This window comes from Bemisia tabaci, chromosome 10 (genome assembly GCF_918797505.1).
Source record: "Bemisia tabaci chromosome 10, PGI_BMITA_v3".
Classification (NCBI taxonomy): Eukaryota; Metazoa; Arthropoda; class Insecta; order Hemiptera; family Aleyrodidae; genus Bemisia; species Bemisia tabaci.
Window position 1 is genome coordinate 30855616 of NC_092802.1, and position 18776 is coordinate 30874391.

At 40.0% G+C, this 18776-nt stretch overlaps 1 protein-coding gene across 1 annotated transcript in view; it reads left to right on the forward strand.

Moving 5' to 3' along the window:
- The first annotated feature begins 7801 nt into the window (after nucleotides 1-7801).
- The window catches only part of LOC109030917 (platelet glycoprotein 4), a 99854-nt gene continuing 88879 nt past the window's right edge, over nucleotides 7802-18776 (forward strand). The window contains exon 1 of the mRNA XM_019042143.2: nucleotides 7802-7975. The gene's annotated coding sequence lies outside the window, so the exon portion shown is untranslated. The remainder of the gene's footprint in view (nucleotides 7976-18776) is intronic.

Below are 18776 nucleotides of genomic sequence, written 5' to 3' on the forward strand. Positions count from 1 at the left end.
GGTATCACAAAGGGGGTCTTCCCATTTGAAAATTAAAAGTTAGAGTCCGTAACCCCCCCCCCCCCCAAACTGGGGCCCCCCCAAAATTTTGGGGGGATCGAAAAGTAGCTCCCTTTGATCTAGGAACATTCTCCAAGTTTCAAATCTCTACCTCAATTAGGTCAAAAGTTAGAGGGGGGGAGGGGACTTTTCGAACACCCTGTATAGCTGGCTGTAGAAAGTGGGAAAAATCATACGGCCGGGCTACACGAAGCGATAAGAAATTATACAGCCGGGCTATAGTTCCTGTCGCCGGGCTATAGTTCCTGTCGCCGGGCTATAGTTCCTGTCGCCGGGCTTTACACTTTATCGCCTGGCTGTTGCTGTTTCGCCATCGGCTATAAAAGGCTATAAGAAATTGTGTAGAAATTCGTGTGCTTTGTAAATCCACAAGTTTGTACGGAATCACCATAATATTTACAAAACGCACATTATATTTTCCTTTACTACATATTTGTTTTCATCAATTAAAATGAGAATAATCCACACAGAGTGTGCAAACATTTCAAAGTCATGAATTGAACAACGCTGACTCCACGAGATTAAATATTAGAACCTAACACAAAGCGGAGCGGCGCGGCGACGCACTGGCGCCTACAAACCTATCAGGGATACTTCACGCACTGCGCAATGCGTGAAGTATCCCTGTTAGGTTTGTAGGCGCCAATGCGCGTTTCGCGCTGGCTGCCCGCCCGCCGCGCTGCGCCGCAGCGTACCACGGCGCTTGAAGCAACTATTTCACACCAGAGGTATTGCACAGTATCGTACGAAATTGAAGGCGCTCCAACATATTAGGAATGGCAGGCATCCTTCAAAAGTACGGAGCTTCCCTCACAGAATAAATCAAGATACTACGGCCCAAAAAGAGAGCGGTAGTCCCAAAAACTCACTAAGTCCTAGCATTCGTAATTAGTAACGGGTAGCATACACTTTATCGTCAGGCTGTTGCTTAATCGCTATCGGCTATAAAAGGCTATAAGAAATTGTGTTGCCGGCCATAGAAGCTATTAGAAATCTTACAGTCGGCTGTAGGTCTATGGTATTTTGGAACACAGATTCTACTGCCAATTTTTACCAGGGTTCGGTTGTACGGCAAATTAGTTAAAAATGCCTTTCATGGTAAAAATCCTTCAATTGCACTTACACAACTTCTCTGAAATCTCAGTTCTGTAAACAATCGCAGCTTCCATAAAAGCAAAGTCCAATCCAAAAAATCCACTGAAAAAACATCATTTGAAAATTTAAAATGTAACTGCGGAGTGGCACTTAGAAACATTACCTACCCGTAAGATAGTAAGTCGCAGTAATAAATTGGGAGGCTACAAAAAACAGAGCATAAACATTATCTCGCAGATAGTTATCGCGTAAAAAGAGCCTATCTACTCGGATCGAGTCCTGGAGATGGTGCGCTCTCGCGAGACAGAGGGTCCAAAGTGCCGTTCTAAGGAAAAACGCCGTATGAACATTCGAGAGTTGCCAAATTTCCTTCGATAAAATGTTTATTTTCGAAGAAAGTTATGAATATTTTCCCTTGAAATTTTCAGAATCTTTAGGTGAAATTGCGAACAAAACTATCCGAAAAATTGGGACGAAAATATTCATAAGTTAACCAGAAAATTCGCGTTTTATCTGGGGAAATTTGGCAACGCCTGAAGGTTCGTACGGCGTTTTTCCTTAGCACACGAAAAGGTACACGTTCGAGTGGTTTCGCTTGAGTAGCTGCTTGCGATAAAATAGTCGCCGGTAATAAATTTAATTACAGATTACGGTTTGAAAAACCGGCCCTGAATTAGTTGAGGCAGCGATGAAAATTATTCTAGAAAATGAGCCGGCCTTGGAGAGCCATCCGAGCAAATGAGTGGGCACCTGTCGATGAACGGACCAGGAAGACATGAGCAGACCAGAGCCCTGCGGAGCTTATAGTGCGCCGCGAGTGACATGTGTGGAGAAAAATCGAACATTAAAAGGAGGTGTCAGTCATTAGGAGCGAGCTTGGTATCGCCGCATGAGGCAACTAACTGGGAAAATATGGATTGCATTTTGCACAAAGGAACCAGGAGCACTGCGATGTTGCTAAGATTGTGCAACTTCATCCATTGCAATGTAACAATTGAAATCCTGAAAAATTATGAAATTTACATGGTAATTTTTGTCCTGAATGTACAGTTTTTATCGAGTAAAAATAAACTGTTCATGGATAATCAGGTTTTTCTTCTAAGATGAAAGAAGCTGTACAATCATAGCAACATTGCAAAGCTCCTGGTTCCTTTTTGCAAAATGCAATCCATGAAATCATCGCTACGTATTGCGAAATTCCATATATGGACCACATTTGCCATAAGGAACCATTATTCCTGGCTCATTTCAGAAACAACATATGGTTTGCATTTTGCAAAGAGGAACCAAGAGCATTGAAATGTTGCTAAGATTGTGCGACTTCATCTTTTGCAATGAAAGTACTGAAATCATGCAAAAATATGAAATATACATGATAATTTTTGTCTTAAATTTACAGTTTTTAGGGTGTAAAACAAAAACTGTCTATAGATAATCCGCTTGGCAGCAAAATGTCTATTTAAAAGTTGTGTGCGACTTTGGAAGCTTATGATGAGACTCTGATAAAGTTATGGCCAGTGTTCGAAACTCACCATTGAGTTTTAGGAGCCATGTGGCGCAAAAAGCCCGAATTTTAGGCGCCATTGAAAATTTTTAGGGGCTAAATTGACTTTTTGCCTATATGTCACGGCGCATCCAGTGGAAAGTTAGACGCAAGATGTTTTCGGAACATAACCAGTAAGTAGCTGTAACTTGAGGAAGACAAAAGAATGAAATCGTGAAGAATAGAAAAAGCTTTCACTTGTAGTGCTAAAAATTCCGAGTTTTTTTTAATTTAAATGTATTTGTTTTTCTTTCTTCTTTCTTCATGCGACTTCCTATAAAAATCCAGATTTTTAGGGGGCAATTTTTAGGGGCCACGTTGGCGGAGAGCCTTCATTTTTAGGCGCCATGACCGATTTTTAGGCGCGTTTGGCGCGTTGGAGCCTGTAAGTGTTGAACACTGGTTATGGCCAAACGTCCTCTTTAAACTTATGGCTTTTCTATAGATAGAGAAGGATTCACGAGCCAATGGAAAGAAATTTGGAAGCGGTACAAAGCTATAGCCCAACCGAAGGAGAGAGATGAACGTTTGAAAAAGTCGAAAACCAGGATTCCAGTATCCACCAAAGTCAGCTCAGCATCATCGGCTTGAGGCATTGGCACGACACAACACGCGCTCCTGATGACTCCGGCTCGGGCGCCAATAACCTAATCCTGCTTCTCGATTTCTTCTTCTTCATCCTCCTCACTGATCTTGACCCTGCCTCTGCCTCACGATCTTTGTTTATTACTGGCTATGTAGACGAAGTTCGTAATACCGTCCGCGACAGCGTTGCCGCTTTTAACAATTCCAAGCAGTCGCACAAAGGTGCGCATAGCGAGGATTATTTTTATTCTTTTACTAATCTCTCCCTAGTAGCAGAACCATAGAAGGAAAAGATAAAGATTATGTACGTAAGTTAATTTTTTTTATATAATGCATGCATACGAAAGTGTTAAAAGTGAACATTTTTGTGTAACAATTACATGAAAAAAAGTCATAATTTTCGTGAGCTTTTCGCAAAAATACTAAAAAATCTTCTAATTTGCGAAAAGCTCACGAAAATGATGACCTTTTTTTGCATATAAGAGTTACATAAAAATGTTCACTATTAACACTTTTGTATGCATGCGTTATATAAAAAAATAAAAAAATTGTCTATAAAAAAAAAAATTACCTTATTTAGCTTTTATCATTTTTCCTATATTATGGTCAGGTCTGAACTTTGATTTTTTTTTTTATATATACAGGGTGGCCCAGACCTACCGTACCAGGCCTTTTTTTCGGTTTATTTGGGTACCACCAAGTCCAGGATCGCGGGGATGAATAGGGAATCGACCCCAAGGAATCCGAATTTCATGGTCCCAGAGCCCCCCTGGCTTGGGGGGTAAAAGGGGGGTCCGTACTTCAAAAGTCAGGGTTTATGTCAAAATTTTGAAATTATTCAATCGGAATCAGAGCGTACGGAAATTTTTAACTAAAATCGACACCAAGAAATCCAAAGTCGGCCCATCCGTGTCCAAAATACCGACCCCTAAAGGCGGGGGACAGAGCCCCCTTTCAAAAAAATTCAAGTTCGTTAAATTGACGTGGAGACTCGGAAAAGATGTGTATTCATAGGTAATCGACTCCAAGGAATCCGAATTTGAGGGTCCCGTTGTCCACAGAGACTTTTCTGATGGGGCAGAGGGGGACTCTGAACTTTTAAATTTAACCGGTGTGGAGGTTACCCCTGCGCCCCATCAGAAAAGTCTCTGAGGACAACGGGACCCTCAAATTCGGATTCCTTGGAGTCGATTACCTATGAATACACATCTTTTCCGAGTCTCCACGTCAATTTAACGAACTTGAATTTTTTTGAAAGGGGGCTCTGTCCCCCGCCTTTAGGGGTCGGTATTTTGGACACGGATGGGCCGACTTTGGATTTCTTGGTGTCGATTTTAGTGAACAATTTCCGTACGTTCTGATTCCGATTGAATAATTTCAAAATTTTGACATAAACCCTGACTTTTGAAGTACGGACCCCCCTTTTACCCCCCCCCCCCCCGCCAGGGGGGCTCTGGGACCATGACATTCGGATTCCTTGGGGTCGATTCCCTATTCATCCCCGCGATCCTGGACTTGATGCGACCCAAATTGACCGAAAAAAAGGCCTGGTAGGGTAGGTCTGGGCCACCCTGTATATAAGCGTTACATGTCTTTACATAAAACTACCATTTAGATAAAAGATATGTTTTTTTTATAATTTTTTTAGAAAAACAAAAATTTGTTCTGCTACTAGGGATACTCATATTGGGTCAGTTGCGCTGGTCACAGAATCGTGTTTTGATGCTTGATTCTTGTAGATCTGCTAAAATTAATAAGATCTGTTCAAACAGCAACTTTATAAGTTCAAAATTAGCCGAGATATCGCCCTCTGAAAAATTCGGTTTATGACGTTGTACACCGCGGTAGTGACACCTTTGGTTTCCTCTACCTTGCTTTCATCTGAGCTTCTGTTGAGTAACAAAAGCAAATGTGTGTCTCATTAACCGATGAAAGAAAGGTGAAAGAAACCAAGGGTGTCACTACCGCGGTGGATGACGTCATGAACAGAATTTTTCAAAGCGCTATTATTGAGTGTAGAGAGTTGCTGTTTGGACAGATCTTGTTAATTTTATCTGATCTAAAGGAATCATGCAACGAAACACGATTCTGTGACCAGCGCAACTGACCCATTTTTAAACAGGATGGGACCAAAAGTTTGAGACATTCGTTATTATTGTCAAAGGAAATTTGGCTACGTCTGGAGGTGCATACGGCGTTCTTCCTTCCGAGGAGAATTGTTGTCCAAATTTTGAAAATTTGGATCGCAGCTTAATGTCCCACCCTCCTTCTACTCTCTCCACATAATGCGACGTACCGTAGCAAAAAATTTCAAAAATCATAAATTGAAATAATTGACATTTTGATGTGTCCTGTCGACTATGTTTTTTTAAAAGTAGTATTCTGGCTTTTAGTACCTTTCTTGTTATATTGATGGTTGATCACGGGTGCATCTGTGATACCTTTTATATATAAATTCGTCAACGCCAGTCAACTCTGTTTGACCACCGGGATGTTGTCAAATTTCTCCTGATAAAACACGAAAAACAGACTAGGGATCAAACTTGTCAGATGACATATTTTACTGGAAGGCAAGATCTATAGCTTAAACAAGCTACAAATCAGGAGGAACACTTTTAGCTGTAAAAGGATGGATCCTGGCCTACCCCCAAAAAATGAGGGCGACTTATCAGAATGCGCAGCTGTGTAACCTATGACCGTACCCTCTATGCCAATAATTCTTCTTCCTTTCAATTTTGGGTTAGAAAACGCCATTGAAATCAAAATTTCACACTAGGCAGACAACGTCGCATAGTATTGAACTTGGTTGGGCCCATGAGATGCGTCGCAAACTAGACACCGGGACAGAAGACGTTGTCAAGTTTATCAATATTAGCGAATTTCATAAAAAAAATTAAGTCTGCCGTGCTACGGAAAAAACCGTATAAAAATTGTGTAGAGTTGATAAATATCCTTTGCAAAAGTATTGATTTGTTAGGAATATTAGGTACGAATATTTCTCCTTACTCTCTTCATACATGTTTCGGATTATGACGAAAATAAAATTCTCTGAAAGGAGCATTTACTTATTTCCCCAAAATTTGAAATTTTATCGAGGAAATTTAGCAGCGTCTGGAATCCTAACTGAAAAATCTACCTAAGAACTATGCGTCCTTTTAAGCTTCCCGCTTTAAAAACGATGTACATGTACTAAGGCACATGAACATTTCGGCAAGCGGGAACTTTAAAAAACGCAAATTTCTTACGGAGATTGTGAAGTTAGGATTGCAGTTGAGACTTTTTCAACGCGTTCATCGTGACTTCAAGCAATTTTCCATGAAAAGCAAGTCTTCCTCTTGCTCTAGCTGAAGCTTGCAACAGGCCCATTGCTGCGGTACTAAGACAAATAAAAACGCCTTCAATACTCTTGAATGCAATACGCACATCCGTGGAGTTGTTTTTGTTGCATCCAGGCGATTCGAGTGACGATCGTCTTTTCCAATCAGTCCTCGTAGTGCAAGACACTTTCCCGGCAATTTGGAAATTACTTGTCTTGCCCTGTAACCGTTGCAGCACTCGACTTAGCTAGAATTTCGGTGGTAAATTAATGCAAAAACCTTTTTCCTAAATAAAATTTCAATGTGTACGGCCACGAAGTTTTTTCCTCGGCAAGTTTTTTTTGTCGGCCTCCTGTGTTGTAGTGGTTGTAGCGCTGGCCCTATAACCAAGAGGTTCCGGGTTTGATTCCCGGCCAAGTGACCTGAGTTTGATGGTCTCAGACAATGGTCGCCTGGGGCTGGTGGTAAGCGTGGGATTAGCCAATAGGGGCTTTTTGAAGAGTCGTGTTTTGTTTCGGTTTTTTCTTGCTTTTTTTACGCGATTCTGAACAACCAATGAGAGAGCAACTTCCAATTTTAGGTTAGAAAACAGCCTTGCTTCTTCGAACAACATGAGACCGACCAGCTTTGAGCATGTTATGGTACAACAATGTTGCTGCAGGGATTCCCAAATTTTGCGCGCGAAAATAAGCCCCGCACCCAGAACACAAAACAACTTCGAACAAAATGCGATTGTTGCTTGTTTACACATGTTGCGAGTGTTTCCTCCGAACAGAATACGACTAAGCTTCACGGAAAACAATTAAATGTTGATTTAGCATTTACACTGATAAAAATATGTCCGACAAGTTTCAAATGCTGATTTTACGATACAAAAATGCTAAAATAACATTTTAATTTGTACGTTTTGCAGAGGGCGTAGTTGCGTTAGCATTTGTTAAAATGTAAAATCAGCATTTAATTTCTTTCCGTGTTGTTAAAAAAAAAAAAAAAAAAAAAAAAAAAAAAAAAAAAAAAAAAAAAGTAGCCGCATTTTATGGCCGATCCGGCAGCCCGGTCTGATCAGGGTTGCGCGTTGATGCGAGGATTCCGATTAGACGAATGCAAAGTAGGCGCGTTTTTTTTTGTTTTTTTTTTTTATGCAGCCGGGTGCCGGGATGGGCGGCTGATTGCTGATTGCGACCGGGTTGATCAGGCCGGTGTGCAGCATCCCGGTCCAGTGCGTGTTTACCTATTCTACTCGCTAGACGCTTCGGAGTGCGACGGTCCTGATCGCGATTCTGCTTGCGTGAACGAGTCGGCCGGGTTCGCCTTTTCGCTCCAGGATCGGTTTTTTTGTGTCTCCTGCGCCACGTCTTTTTCGAGATTCGCACAGGTCAGTTTTTTGTCCAGCAAGTGGAATTTTCCAGCCTTTTCCGCCCGGGGCGCCTAACGGTGACAGGCGTCTACCTTGCGGCTTGCTTTCTCTCCGGTTGGGTCTATTTAAGTCGTTTCTCCAAACGAAAGATCGTATCTTTGACCCAATGTTGCGAGATTAGCTCGAATAATTCGTTTTTTACGAGGATATAACGTCGCCTTTCCGAAGGACAGTGGAAAAAAAGGGGGATGGGAAACAAGACTAAAATACACAATTGATAAAAATCGAGACGTTTCGACTCAAAACTGAGTCATTTTCATTCGGAAATATTATAAAAAATTTTTAAAAAAAAACCGATGAAAACCTGAGCCCTACATGATGGTGACCGGGATCAGCACTGGAAAAAAAAACAAATCGGATCTAGAGTCCAGACGACTCTTGAAAACATTGACAAGAAAAAATACTCTTGATTCAATCGAATTTTTGCTAGAATCAAAACGAAATCCGCTTAGATTAAGAGGCTTGGTTCTTGATTTAAGCTTAAATCTGATTGAATCGAGAGTACTTTTTCTTGTCGATGTTTTTAAGAGTCTGGACTCTAGATCCAATGTGCTTTTTTCCAGTGATGGTTAAAATACACAATTAATAAAACCGAGACATTTCGACTCAAAACTGAGTATTTTCATCCGGAAATATACCATAAAAATGTTTTTAAAAAAAAACGATGAAAACCTGAGTCCTACATGGTGGTGGCCGGGTTCTGAGAAAAAGGGAAAAATGATTACCACCCGGCCACCACCACGTAGGGCTCAGATTTTCATCGTTTTTTTAAAATTTTTCTTGTATTTCCGACTGAAAATGACTCAGTTTTGAGTCGAAACGTCTCGGTTTTTATTAATCGTGTATTTCAGCCTTGTTTCCCGTTTTTCCTCCTTGTTTTTCCACTGTTGTCATTGTCTCGGGCTGCTCTTAAAAATTTGCATCTCTCAGAAGAAGGAACGTATGACTTCATTCCAAGGTTGCAAAATTGACTCTAACAATTCAATTTTTTTCTCAAAAAAGTATCTGTGCAAGTTTTGTCCAAGATTTGTTGGATTTTTGCTTGAGATCAGAAAAAATATCGGTGAATTTTAAGTTATTTATGCCCCGAAATAAAACGCTAGAAAAAAACTCCGGTGGTGGAAGCCGTACTTACGGGCTGTATAGATGTACCATCCGCATTCCGGGCTCGGAGGCCGAAACTTCCGGGTGTAGCACCCGGAGTTTTGGCCTGGCAAACCCGAAAGTTTTGGCCTGTGGGCTTTGAACGGACAGTATAGTCTATATAGCCCGTAACTTTTTTTCCAGTGTCCAAAGAGCTAATCCAGTGCAGCATGCGCATACCCACTCAATAAATGGCCTCAGGCGACCCCTGCCTGAGATCATCAATCATGAATCCAACTGAGGACCTCCTGATCGAAGTGCGAGCGCTATATTCACTGGACTATAGAACAGTGTTGCCAGATTGTGCTAAAAATACAGCAAATTTCCCATTGAACTCAATGGAAACCATCCAGAGTTTGTCACACAACTTGAGACCCTTGCCGTAGAAGCAAGACTGCAGATGACTTACTTGTGATCAGAGGGAAAATCAGTGAAATGTTTACTCAGAAAAGTCAACCGTTTCCCATGAAACATAAAAACCGTGAGTGAAAATTTTGCAACATTGAAACGTAGTCACGCTGTTTCTGATGGAAATCCGACCTGATCTCCCGCGTGGGATGAAACGCTCCTGAAGAAAGTGTATTTTTTGCCTGAGAATTTTTTCCCTTCTTTTTTTATTCGTTCATTCTATAAAGTTGTCTTTTCACCCGCCCGCGCCCGCCTTTACAAGACTTTTTGCTCTTCAATTCTTCAATTCGTCGCTCCTCTGGCATAAAGTCGTATCTCAATTTCCGTATGAGTCCCAGAGAGCATGGATTTATATGTAAAGCAGGGCTCACGTGAGAATCGAGTTACGCCCTTACGTCAGAGGGGCGACGAATTGAACTCTTAATTCGCGAGAGGGCCCGGAGGGCACAAAAAGCGTGAATTCGCGTGAGAACACTCATATCTAGTTTCTTCTATTCATTTATCATTTATCTGTTCATTCAGAGATTCCTATGCACTGGAAAAAAAAACTCCGGCCGTAGAAGCCGTTCTCACGGGCTATATAGACATACCTTCCGCGTTCTGGGCTCAGAGGCCGTAAGTTCTGGGCGTACCACCCGGAGCAGTCGAAACCATGGCTCCAGTACCCGGGACTTTCGGCCTCGGAGCCCGGAATGTACGGTATGTCTGTATAGCTTGTAACTTTTTTCAAGGTGGTTTTTTTCACACACTTTGAATTTTTTTTGAGCTATGCGTGTTGTTTTTGAACATCAAAATGTCAACACTGCAGCTGCTGCTGCATGTTCCATAGCCACCTAGATTGATGTGAATTTTCGTGTTGGCGAGTTTTTAAACTGCATCTGCTTGCAGTGGCATGCTGTGATTATTTCACGTTCCAAAAACTGAATTTGAAACAATAACAAAACATAACTTTACGCATAGGCAATGAAGAACATTATCACTATAGATGCACACAGTAATTGGACTGCATTTTGCAATTTGGACCTTTAAATTCTGACTCATCTTAAAAAACACTTATGTGCATAGGGAAACTAATGGCACATACGTTGTTTTTAAACTGGGCCGGAATTTATAGTTCCCAATTGCAAAATGTAGTCCAATTATCCTTCTCTTACTGACTGGTTTGGCGGAAGGAAAGCAAATTCGCTGCTTGTGTGGGGTGACAGCCCTGGAGCCAAAAATTGAGTCTTGGCTTTCCTTTATCTATCATAACTCTCATACTGCCGTGCTAAGGAGACCACAGTTCTGAGCTTCAGAACGGTTGCCAAAGTCCTTTGATTTTAATAACAAGATTTTCATTGTAAACTTTATTCCAACTTTCCAGATACTTTTGTTCGAAATTTCACCTGAAGTTCCTGAAAATTTCAAAGGAAAGTATTCATAACTTTCCTCAACATTTAAAATTTCATCGAAAGAAATTTGGCAACTCTCGAATGTTCATACGGCGTTTTTTCTGTAGCACGGCAGGGAATATCAAAAACAGGGTTGTGGTGTTCTTTATTTGTTTCTTTTGTTGTTTTGTTTGTTGTTTTTTTTTCATTTTTTGTTTCTTCTTTCCCTTTTTGTCTATTTTTTTCGTTTATTTTTTTTCGTTTCGATATTGGGCACCATTTAGCAAAAAAATAAACTGTTTAGGAAACGAACTCTTTCCAAGAAAGAGGAGGAGAGTTTATTGACGAGGATCGAAAGATTTCCACATTTATCCTCATGAGGAAAATTCTCAGCATTATCTTTTGAGTTTGATTAGTTTATTGATTATTTTTTCTCTTACTTACAATTAGTAGCAAAAAAAAAATAAATGCGGTCGAGAAATGATTGTTCAGTCGGTATGTTCGGTCAGCTCTATTGAAACACTTTAGCAACAACGCCGGCAAACTTTAATCGCGTCTCTCTGAAATTTGCGATTGTTGTTGGATTTGCTTTTGGATCTTAAAGTGCGTCATCGGATTTAGATGGTACAGTTGCGTTTTTGCTAACGTTTTCCGCGGTTCCCACCAGCTGTAAGACCGTTGCCAACATTGCTTTGATCAATATGTTTGTGAAATGAAGAACCGGTACGCAACATTTGCAAAAGATGGAAACAGTTTTCGTTAAAGTTTTCCCTGACTAAATCCTAAATGTGAGACAGTATATGCTTCATGAGTGTCAAAAAGCGGAGGATTCTGCACGACGATTTATGATACAAATATTTTAACTCCGGTGTTAGCGGTGAAGTATCGCACGAAACTGAAGGCGTTTCCGACTAGTGACAACAGTTTGACTTGGCTTATAACAATTTGTGTCATGCACGTACACGGGTCCCCTGCACCCTGCATCCCAATGGCGTGGCGTGAATTGCGATGCATCGATTGTTATGCCATTTAAACCTATGGTAAAGAATCGATTATCAAGGTGTTTGTGCTGAACAACCCTTATTTTATCGATCATTTTTCCATAGGTTTTTTAACTGGCATAACACTCGATATATTCGTAATTCACGCCACGCCACTGCTGCATCCCTCCTGTTTATTCTTTGAAGACGAGTCTGGATTGACCAAAATACAATCATTTGCAAACAAATTTGCAAACACAATCATTGCAAACAAATTTGCAAATACATCCTCACTTGTTAACAGTTCCTCTAGAAAGGTCTTGAAAAGACTAAGAGACCCAGCAATACTATCTGTACAGTCGCACAGATTTCCAACAAAAAGACTCATTTGTAAGCAAGCCATGGAAGATAGAATATAACTGATTCTAACCGATTAATGAAGAGGTTCATATTTACTAGACCACCAAAATGATTATATGTATAAACACGCAAAGTTTTCGGGCAGCACTGGAAAAAAAAATCGCTTGGATCTAGAGTCCAGATTCTTGAAAACATCGACAAGAAAAAATACTCTTGATTCAATCGGATTTTTGCTTAAATCAAAAGGAAATCCGCTCAAATGAAGAGGCTTGGTTCCTGATTTAAGCGAAAATCCGATTGAATCAAGAAGTATTTTTTCTTGTCGTTGTTCTTAAGAGTGTGGACTCTAGATCCAATGTGTTTTTTTTCCAGTGAGGTTGTGAAATTAGGAGTGCATTTCAGACTTTGCCAATGCGCTCATCGTGACTTTTGAGACATTTTTTATAAGAAACAACTCTTATGCTTGATTTAGCGAAAGTTTGCAACAGGCTCATTGCATTTATTGTAATTTTCATGAAGAAAGTACAAAGATAAAAGAAAACATTCATAAACATAACAGAGAAATTCATGTAACATTCAGAGATGTAACATTCATAACATAGATAAAATACTAACATTCACGAGTGGGTCCGGTGAGCTCTCTTTAACGTCCACACGTTGGAATCGACCTCTTATTTATTCTTCACATAGATGATTATAATTTTGGTAGCACTTTGTCCATTCTCAACTTGCGCGAACAGAAAACTTTCAAAGTTTTCAAAATTTTGATGACGCCTGAGTTTGGATACAAATTAGCTAACAGTTCTCCTACAAAAGTGAGGAAACTCGCAAATAAACCTATGATGAGCGCTATAAAAGCTGACTGCAAATCGTTTAGATTATATGGTTTCGGCTCAGCACCTTCGGCATCTGTTCCCTCCGATGAAAGTCCAATTGCGTAGGCCTCATATTTCTCTATCGTTCTTCTCGTGTGCCCAGTTTCTAGATTTTGATAAATTATTCGATTCAATTTATCATAGAGAAAAGAATTTTTCAAGAAAGGAATCATTACCGGATACGTAATCAGGCACTCTTGCATTAGATGATACTCAGTTTCAACTTGAAATCCATGCCTCTTAAGAACATTTTCTTTACGGATGGACGAGAATGGTACACTGATCATCGCAGCATCCATCGCAGCCATCGAAAGGATATTCTTTTGAATATCCACAGTGCGATTTTTAATAAAATTAGATTCTGCGGATGACTCATTATCTCCCAAGATACTTATAGAATTAGGAACGAATTCTCCCAAGAATTCGGCCTCAGTGTAATCGTACAGATTACTCACCAATTTGGCACTTAGCCTCTTAGATTGGTTTTGCTGATACAACATTTCTTGTTCCAATTCAACATCATTGAAAGCTAGTTGAATGAGCAGTTCTGATTCTTCCAAGGCTTTCAATGAATCAATTTCCGGATACTGAACTCTCTTGCTAAGAAGCGTTGTCATGCAACCCAAAAAAGCATTCGTTATGATGATTGCAGAAAAACTAAAAATTACGAAAAGGACTTTTCCAGTCGAAAGATGGCCCAGGCGCAGGTTTGCTGGGCTACCGCACATGAAATACGCGTAAACAGTTAACAGAGGAGATGAGTTTCTGTAAAATTCAACTTCTGCGTCTGGGTAGAAGAAGTAGAATACTCTGCATTGTAAATAATTGAAAGTCCCCAGAATGATCCAGAAACAAACAATCGTGATGACAATGAGTGTCCATACGAGTGGCGAAAAGCTTTTGAAAATCACCAGACCTTGTGGCATAAAACCACTATGTGGAGTTGCAAAGCACAGAGATCTCGTATCAACGCTGACTGAAAAATCATACCTAGAGTAATTTGCTCCTTCTAAATTTAGTCCATACTCAAACGGCTGCAAGTCTATGTCGAATTTCAAGCCTACATCAGTACCGTAACTGTTGAATTGATCTACCATGTATTTCGTATATGGGTACGTCAATGTGCAATTTACAGCACGTTTGAAGTCATTCAATACTGCCTCGCACGATGCACCCCAAGTGCATGAGGATGAAGACACAAACCTATGTTTTTTAGTGTCTCCTGAGGTGTAGAATGTGCTGATTGATTTCCTGTGCATATCGCTCCAAGAGAAGACGAAGAAATTTTGATTGGCCTCACCCTCAGTTGAGATGAGTTTTTCCATGAAGGGATTATATCTTTCACAACCATGCGAGTGGCAAATGACTGATCTTATTCCTCTGAAGAAGCGCCAAAAGAATTTGAAACAGAACAGCAGGCTGGCGACCGGGTCTGTATCCACAGTGTACTTTTTCAGTCCATTCCTTATTCCAGAATTCCCTGTGTCTAATAGTTTTGTATAAGTCGAGTGGCTGTAAATCCCATCAAAATCTTTTAAGATGAAAATCAGATAATTCTTAGAATTCCAAATTTTGTTAATGTACAAACCTCGAGTTGCATTAAATACTCGATCGCTTAGAATCGAGTTTGGCTCCAATTCGGCTGATGATAGTCTCAACTTTTTACTGCACGTTTCTTCCCCTTGCGTCCAAAGAGAACATCCATCCACTGTCACGCAATACGGAGGTAAAATACCCTTCGACTGATGTTCTTTTCTGATTTTATCGTATTCGAGATTGATCGTGTTCTCGCCGTTTACGTCTGAGAGTCCAGGGTATGAGATTGTGTAAAAAATTAAGCTCATCAGCTCTCTCATATCTTTGAGGAGGAATATGATATTCTTGCCATGATCGGTATTGAAAGCGTTTGTCAAGTGACTGTGGTGGGATATCAAAATGGTTTTAATGGAAGCTTCATGCAAGCGTTGATTAAAGTGCTCGAAAGAGGGTTCGGAATGCAAACCGTCCTCGTAAATGTAAAATAATTCTTGTCTCGATTCGTCGATTATGCTTCGACATGCATTGAAAGCTATTGAAGTTAAAGACTCCCATTCGCTCTCCGGAGATAGCGCCAAAATCTGATTGGTTTGCGGACCAAGGAAAATCAGACCAACGTGGAGGAAAAATAAAAGAGAACACACATGCATAATTTGGGAGCGAATATCACACCTTGCCGTACTGCAAAACAAAAGATAGGACAAATCAGTTAATAATAGATGTTATATTTGTGTTCTCTTACACGGAATTTTCCATCCTGATACATTGGTTTTAGAGTCGATTTTCTGGAATAATAATATAGTTTAATCGCTTACCATGTTAATTTCCGTGGCTGAAAACAATAAATTTTAATCGGTAAAAACACGTACTTCGCAAGATTTTCACGATCGTAACTTATATTTGAATGAGATTCAATTCTTATGTAAGTCAACCGAGTTACCTTGAATACCGTATCAGCCACCTCTAAAACCCGCAATACAAACTTTTGTGGAGGTTTGTTCAGCACTTGAAAAGTTACAGCAAGGACAAATGTTTTCCCTGCATTTTCATGTTTAATAATTGAGCTGTTATCGGCATTGCGCCCTGTTTGAAATTCTATTCAAGGTCCTATTTCTGTAAAATCAATCTATGGGTGGGCTACGAAGGGACGCGCGTTAGATATATGGGCGTATCCGATATTAGTTCGATGTATCGTTTGGTTCAAAGCAATGGAACATAACTTCAAACCAAAATTATAGGATATAAGTCAGAGAAGCTGAAAATGACCGTAGCAATTTCACTACTCTTGGCCAATTAGTACTCACAATATGAATTGCATACGAATCCAAAATCTACCACATAAAACCCGTTCCGTCAGATCACTCAATTGACTTTTGAGGCTATGTTTCCATTTTGAACCAATCGATATCGATATGTCGCAGGCAATTAGCAATCGCCGGCAATTTGCAAGCGGTTCACAATTTGTTTCAATAAATCGCAGTAATGCGCATCGGCATGATGCAATTTTTAAGGGTTATCGCCTTCAAAAGTATGAGCTCGGCTTGAAGCGCCTTCATTTTTTGTGAAACTGTACGCTTTGTCACGATGTTAGTTTAGTTGCATGTCCGATCTCAACCCAACTAATGTCACGGAGTTCATCGCACGATCTTCTGAGTGTGCATATCCCTGCACATCCCTAAGTGTGCATATGTTTTTGAGGATGGGAACATGTCTATTCTCAGTATAGGCATCGTAATCAGCACTCTAATCTTGTTCTTTTATTTTTGAATTATATGATTTTCAATATTTATTCACCACTGGCTTGCAAATTGCCGGCAATTGGTAATGGACCACTAGACAAGGTACGGATTTCAACATTCTGATACATGTTTCTTAACTAAAATTTTACGTAGAGCACGATGCGCACAACGAAAATTACCGGAATTAACTCCTTACAAAGATATTTAATGATTCTTGGTGCGTGAATTCAAACCACCCGCTCATGAAAACTCAATTTCCTACGTGACTCACATCGCGCGCTAAACGTTATCATGATCGTTTCTGCGATAAAAAAATCTGGCAAACTCAATCTTGACGCTTTGGCTCAGCTATAGCAAATTACTTATAGTTTAAAAAACACATGGTCGGAAATGAAAATTGCTCGATTGAGAAGCTTACTGAAACCGGTGCAGCGCGCGATTTGATTCACGTAGAGCTTTGAGTTTCTTGTGAGCGGGCAGTTCAAATTCCTCTTAACCAATGTGAAATAAAAACGTTAATATTTTCGTTTGGAGTTTGTTTAATTAGTTTTCGTTGCGCGAATCGTGCTCTACGTGAAATTCTGGTTAAGAAACATGTATCAGAATGCTTAAATTCGTACCTTGTCTAGTGGTCCATTGCCTTTGAGGCGAATTGCACAAACGCCTACGACCTTTTCAAGAAGTACGCGTACGGCTCTCGTGATTCAGGTGTTATAGTTCACGGTTATTTTCGGCTGGACAACATGATGTTCAAGTACGAGGCCGACGGGACACCCATTGAAGTTGTGTTCTTCGACTTCCAGACGATCTGAATCGGCTCGCCGGCGCTCGACATGTGCCGTTTCATGATCTTCGAAGCCCCCACGGACTTAAGACACGCTCGATGGGATACATTTCTGCGTGTTCATCACGGTAAGATTGGAGCTCTGCCGCGATAGCGAGGAGAGCGGTGAGTGTCGAATTTTCGAAATCGAGTTTCCTTCACAATTCATCTAATCTCTTTTAGATGAAATCACTGAAATAACTAAAACAGCAATGTTCATCTTAATTGTAAAAAAAATGAGGCATCTGAGAAAGCCTCACGTGCGCAAAAAGTGATGTAGTATCAGGCAAAACAGCAGTAAGTAACATTATTCCTCCAGAGAGCCGATGAAAACAGTGCTTTCAAATTAAGTGCCGCCCTCTTCTATATTGGGGGAGGAGGTATTCCAATAAATCCCTTTATTAAAGTGCAAATAAAGCCCCGCCCCTTTAATAAATTTGAAGGAGTTAATGCCCTCTAAATATCGACGGGAAGCGCCGACCAAAAAATTTTAAAGAGGGTAAATGAAACCCCTCCCCCCTCTCATACAAAGGAAGCCCCTCAAAGATGGACGTATTAGCAGTCAATTTTTTCTTATAATTATTTCAAGGGGAAACAAGTTCATTCATCACCACCTAACGTACGCAACGCATCGATGTATGCTCTTTTTTTTTTTTTTTTTTTTTTTTTTTTTTTTTTTTTTTTTAAAAAATAACGCTTTAAAACGGAGAAAACTTCGCGTGCTGCAGAGGGGAAAAAACTAAATAGCCATGAAATTACTTTCTTTTTGCCCCCGCATGTCCGAAAATATTCGATTATTATACCATAACACTGATGACGATGAGGAGACAAGATTGAAAAGGAACAGTGGTAGATTTTGATATGAAACAAAATATATGTACTTAAGACTGGGACCGATGTCGATGACGCGTTTAACGCCAAAATAGTCAGGAACGCAAGGTCAAACTACGATCGCATCACATCCTGCTGTGATCACCATGTTTAACTCTTAATCTTCCGAATAGTCTGAATTCTAAATGTGACTGTTTCGCGAAGCGGTTATTTACCTATTTACATCTGATTTGTTGATACTGGCGGGCACAGGAAATGTTTTCAAGCTGTCTCAGCAGGATCAGTAAATCTGAGGTTGCCTATTCGCCCAAAAAATAAACATTAATTGTAATTATTATATAAAGTAATTCATAAATAAAAAATATTTATCTTTAAATTATCGGGTTTACAACCCGAGGCAAGAGTCTGCTAAAACAGATTCCACGTGGCCTGAAAATACCTAAAAATTTGAAAGGCCTAGAGTATAGATGCGTCTATACTCCTAATGTCGGCGGAAAATAATCGGCGCCTCAAGTTACCTTTAATTTCAATAACTCCTGATGAATAATATAAAATGGCTTGAAAATATTATTTAAATAAATAATCTTTGATTTTGTTTTACATTTTCGAGTCTACTAAATTTTAATGGGAATTGAAATGAATACAATAAATGTTGCTATAGCCATGTAACTAGCGAAAAAGGGAGAGTAAATTG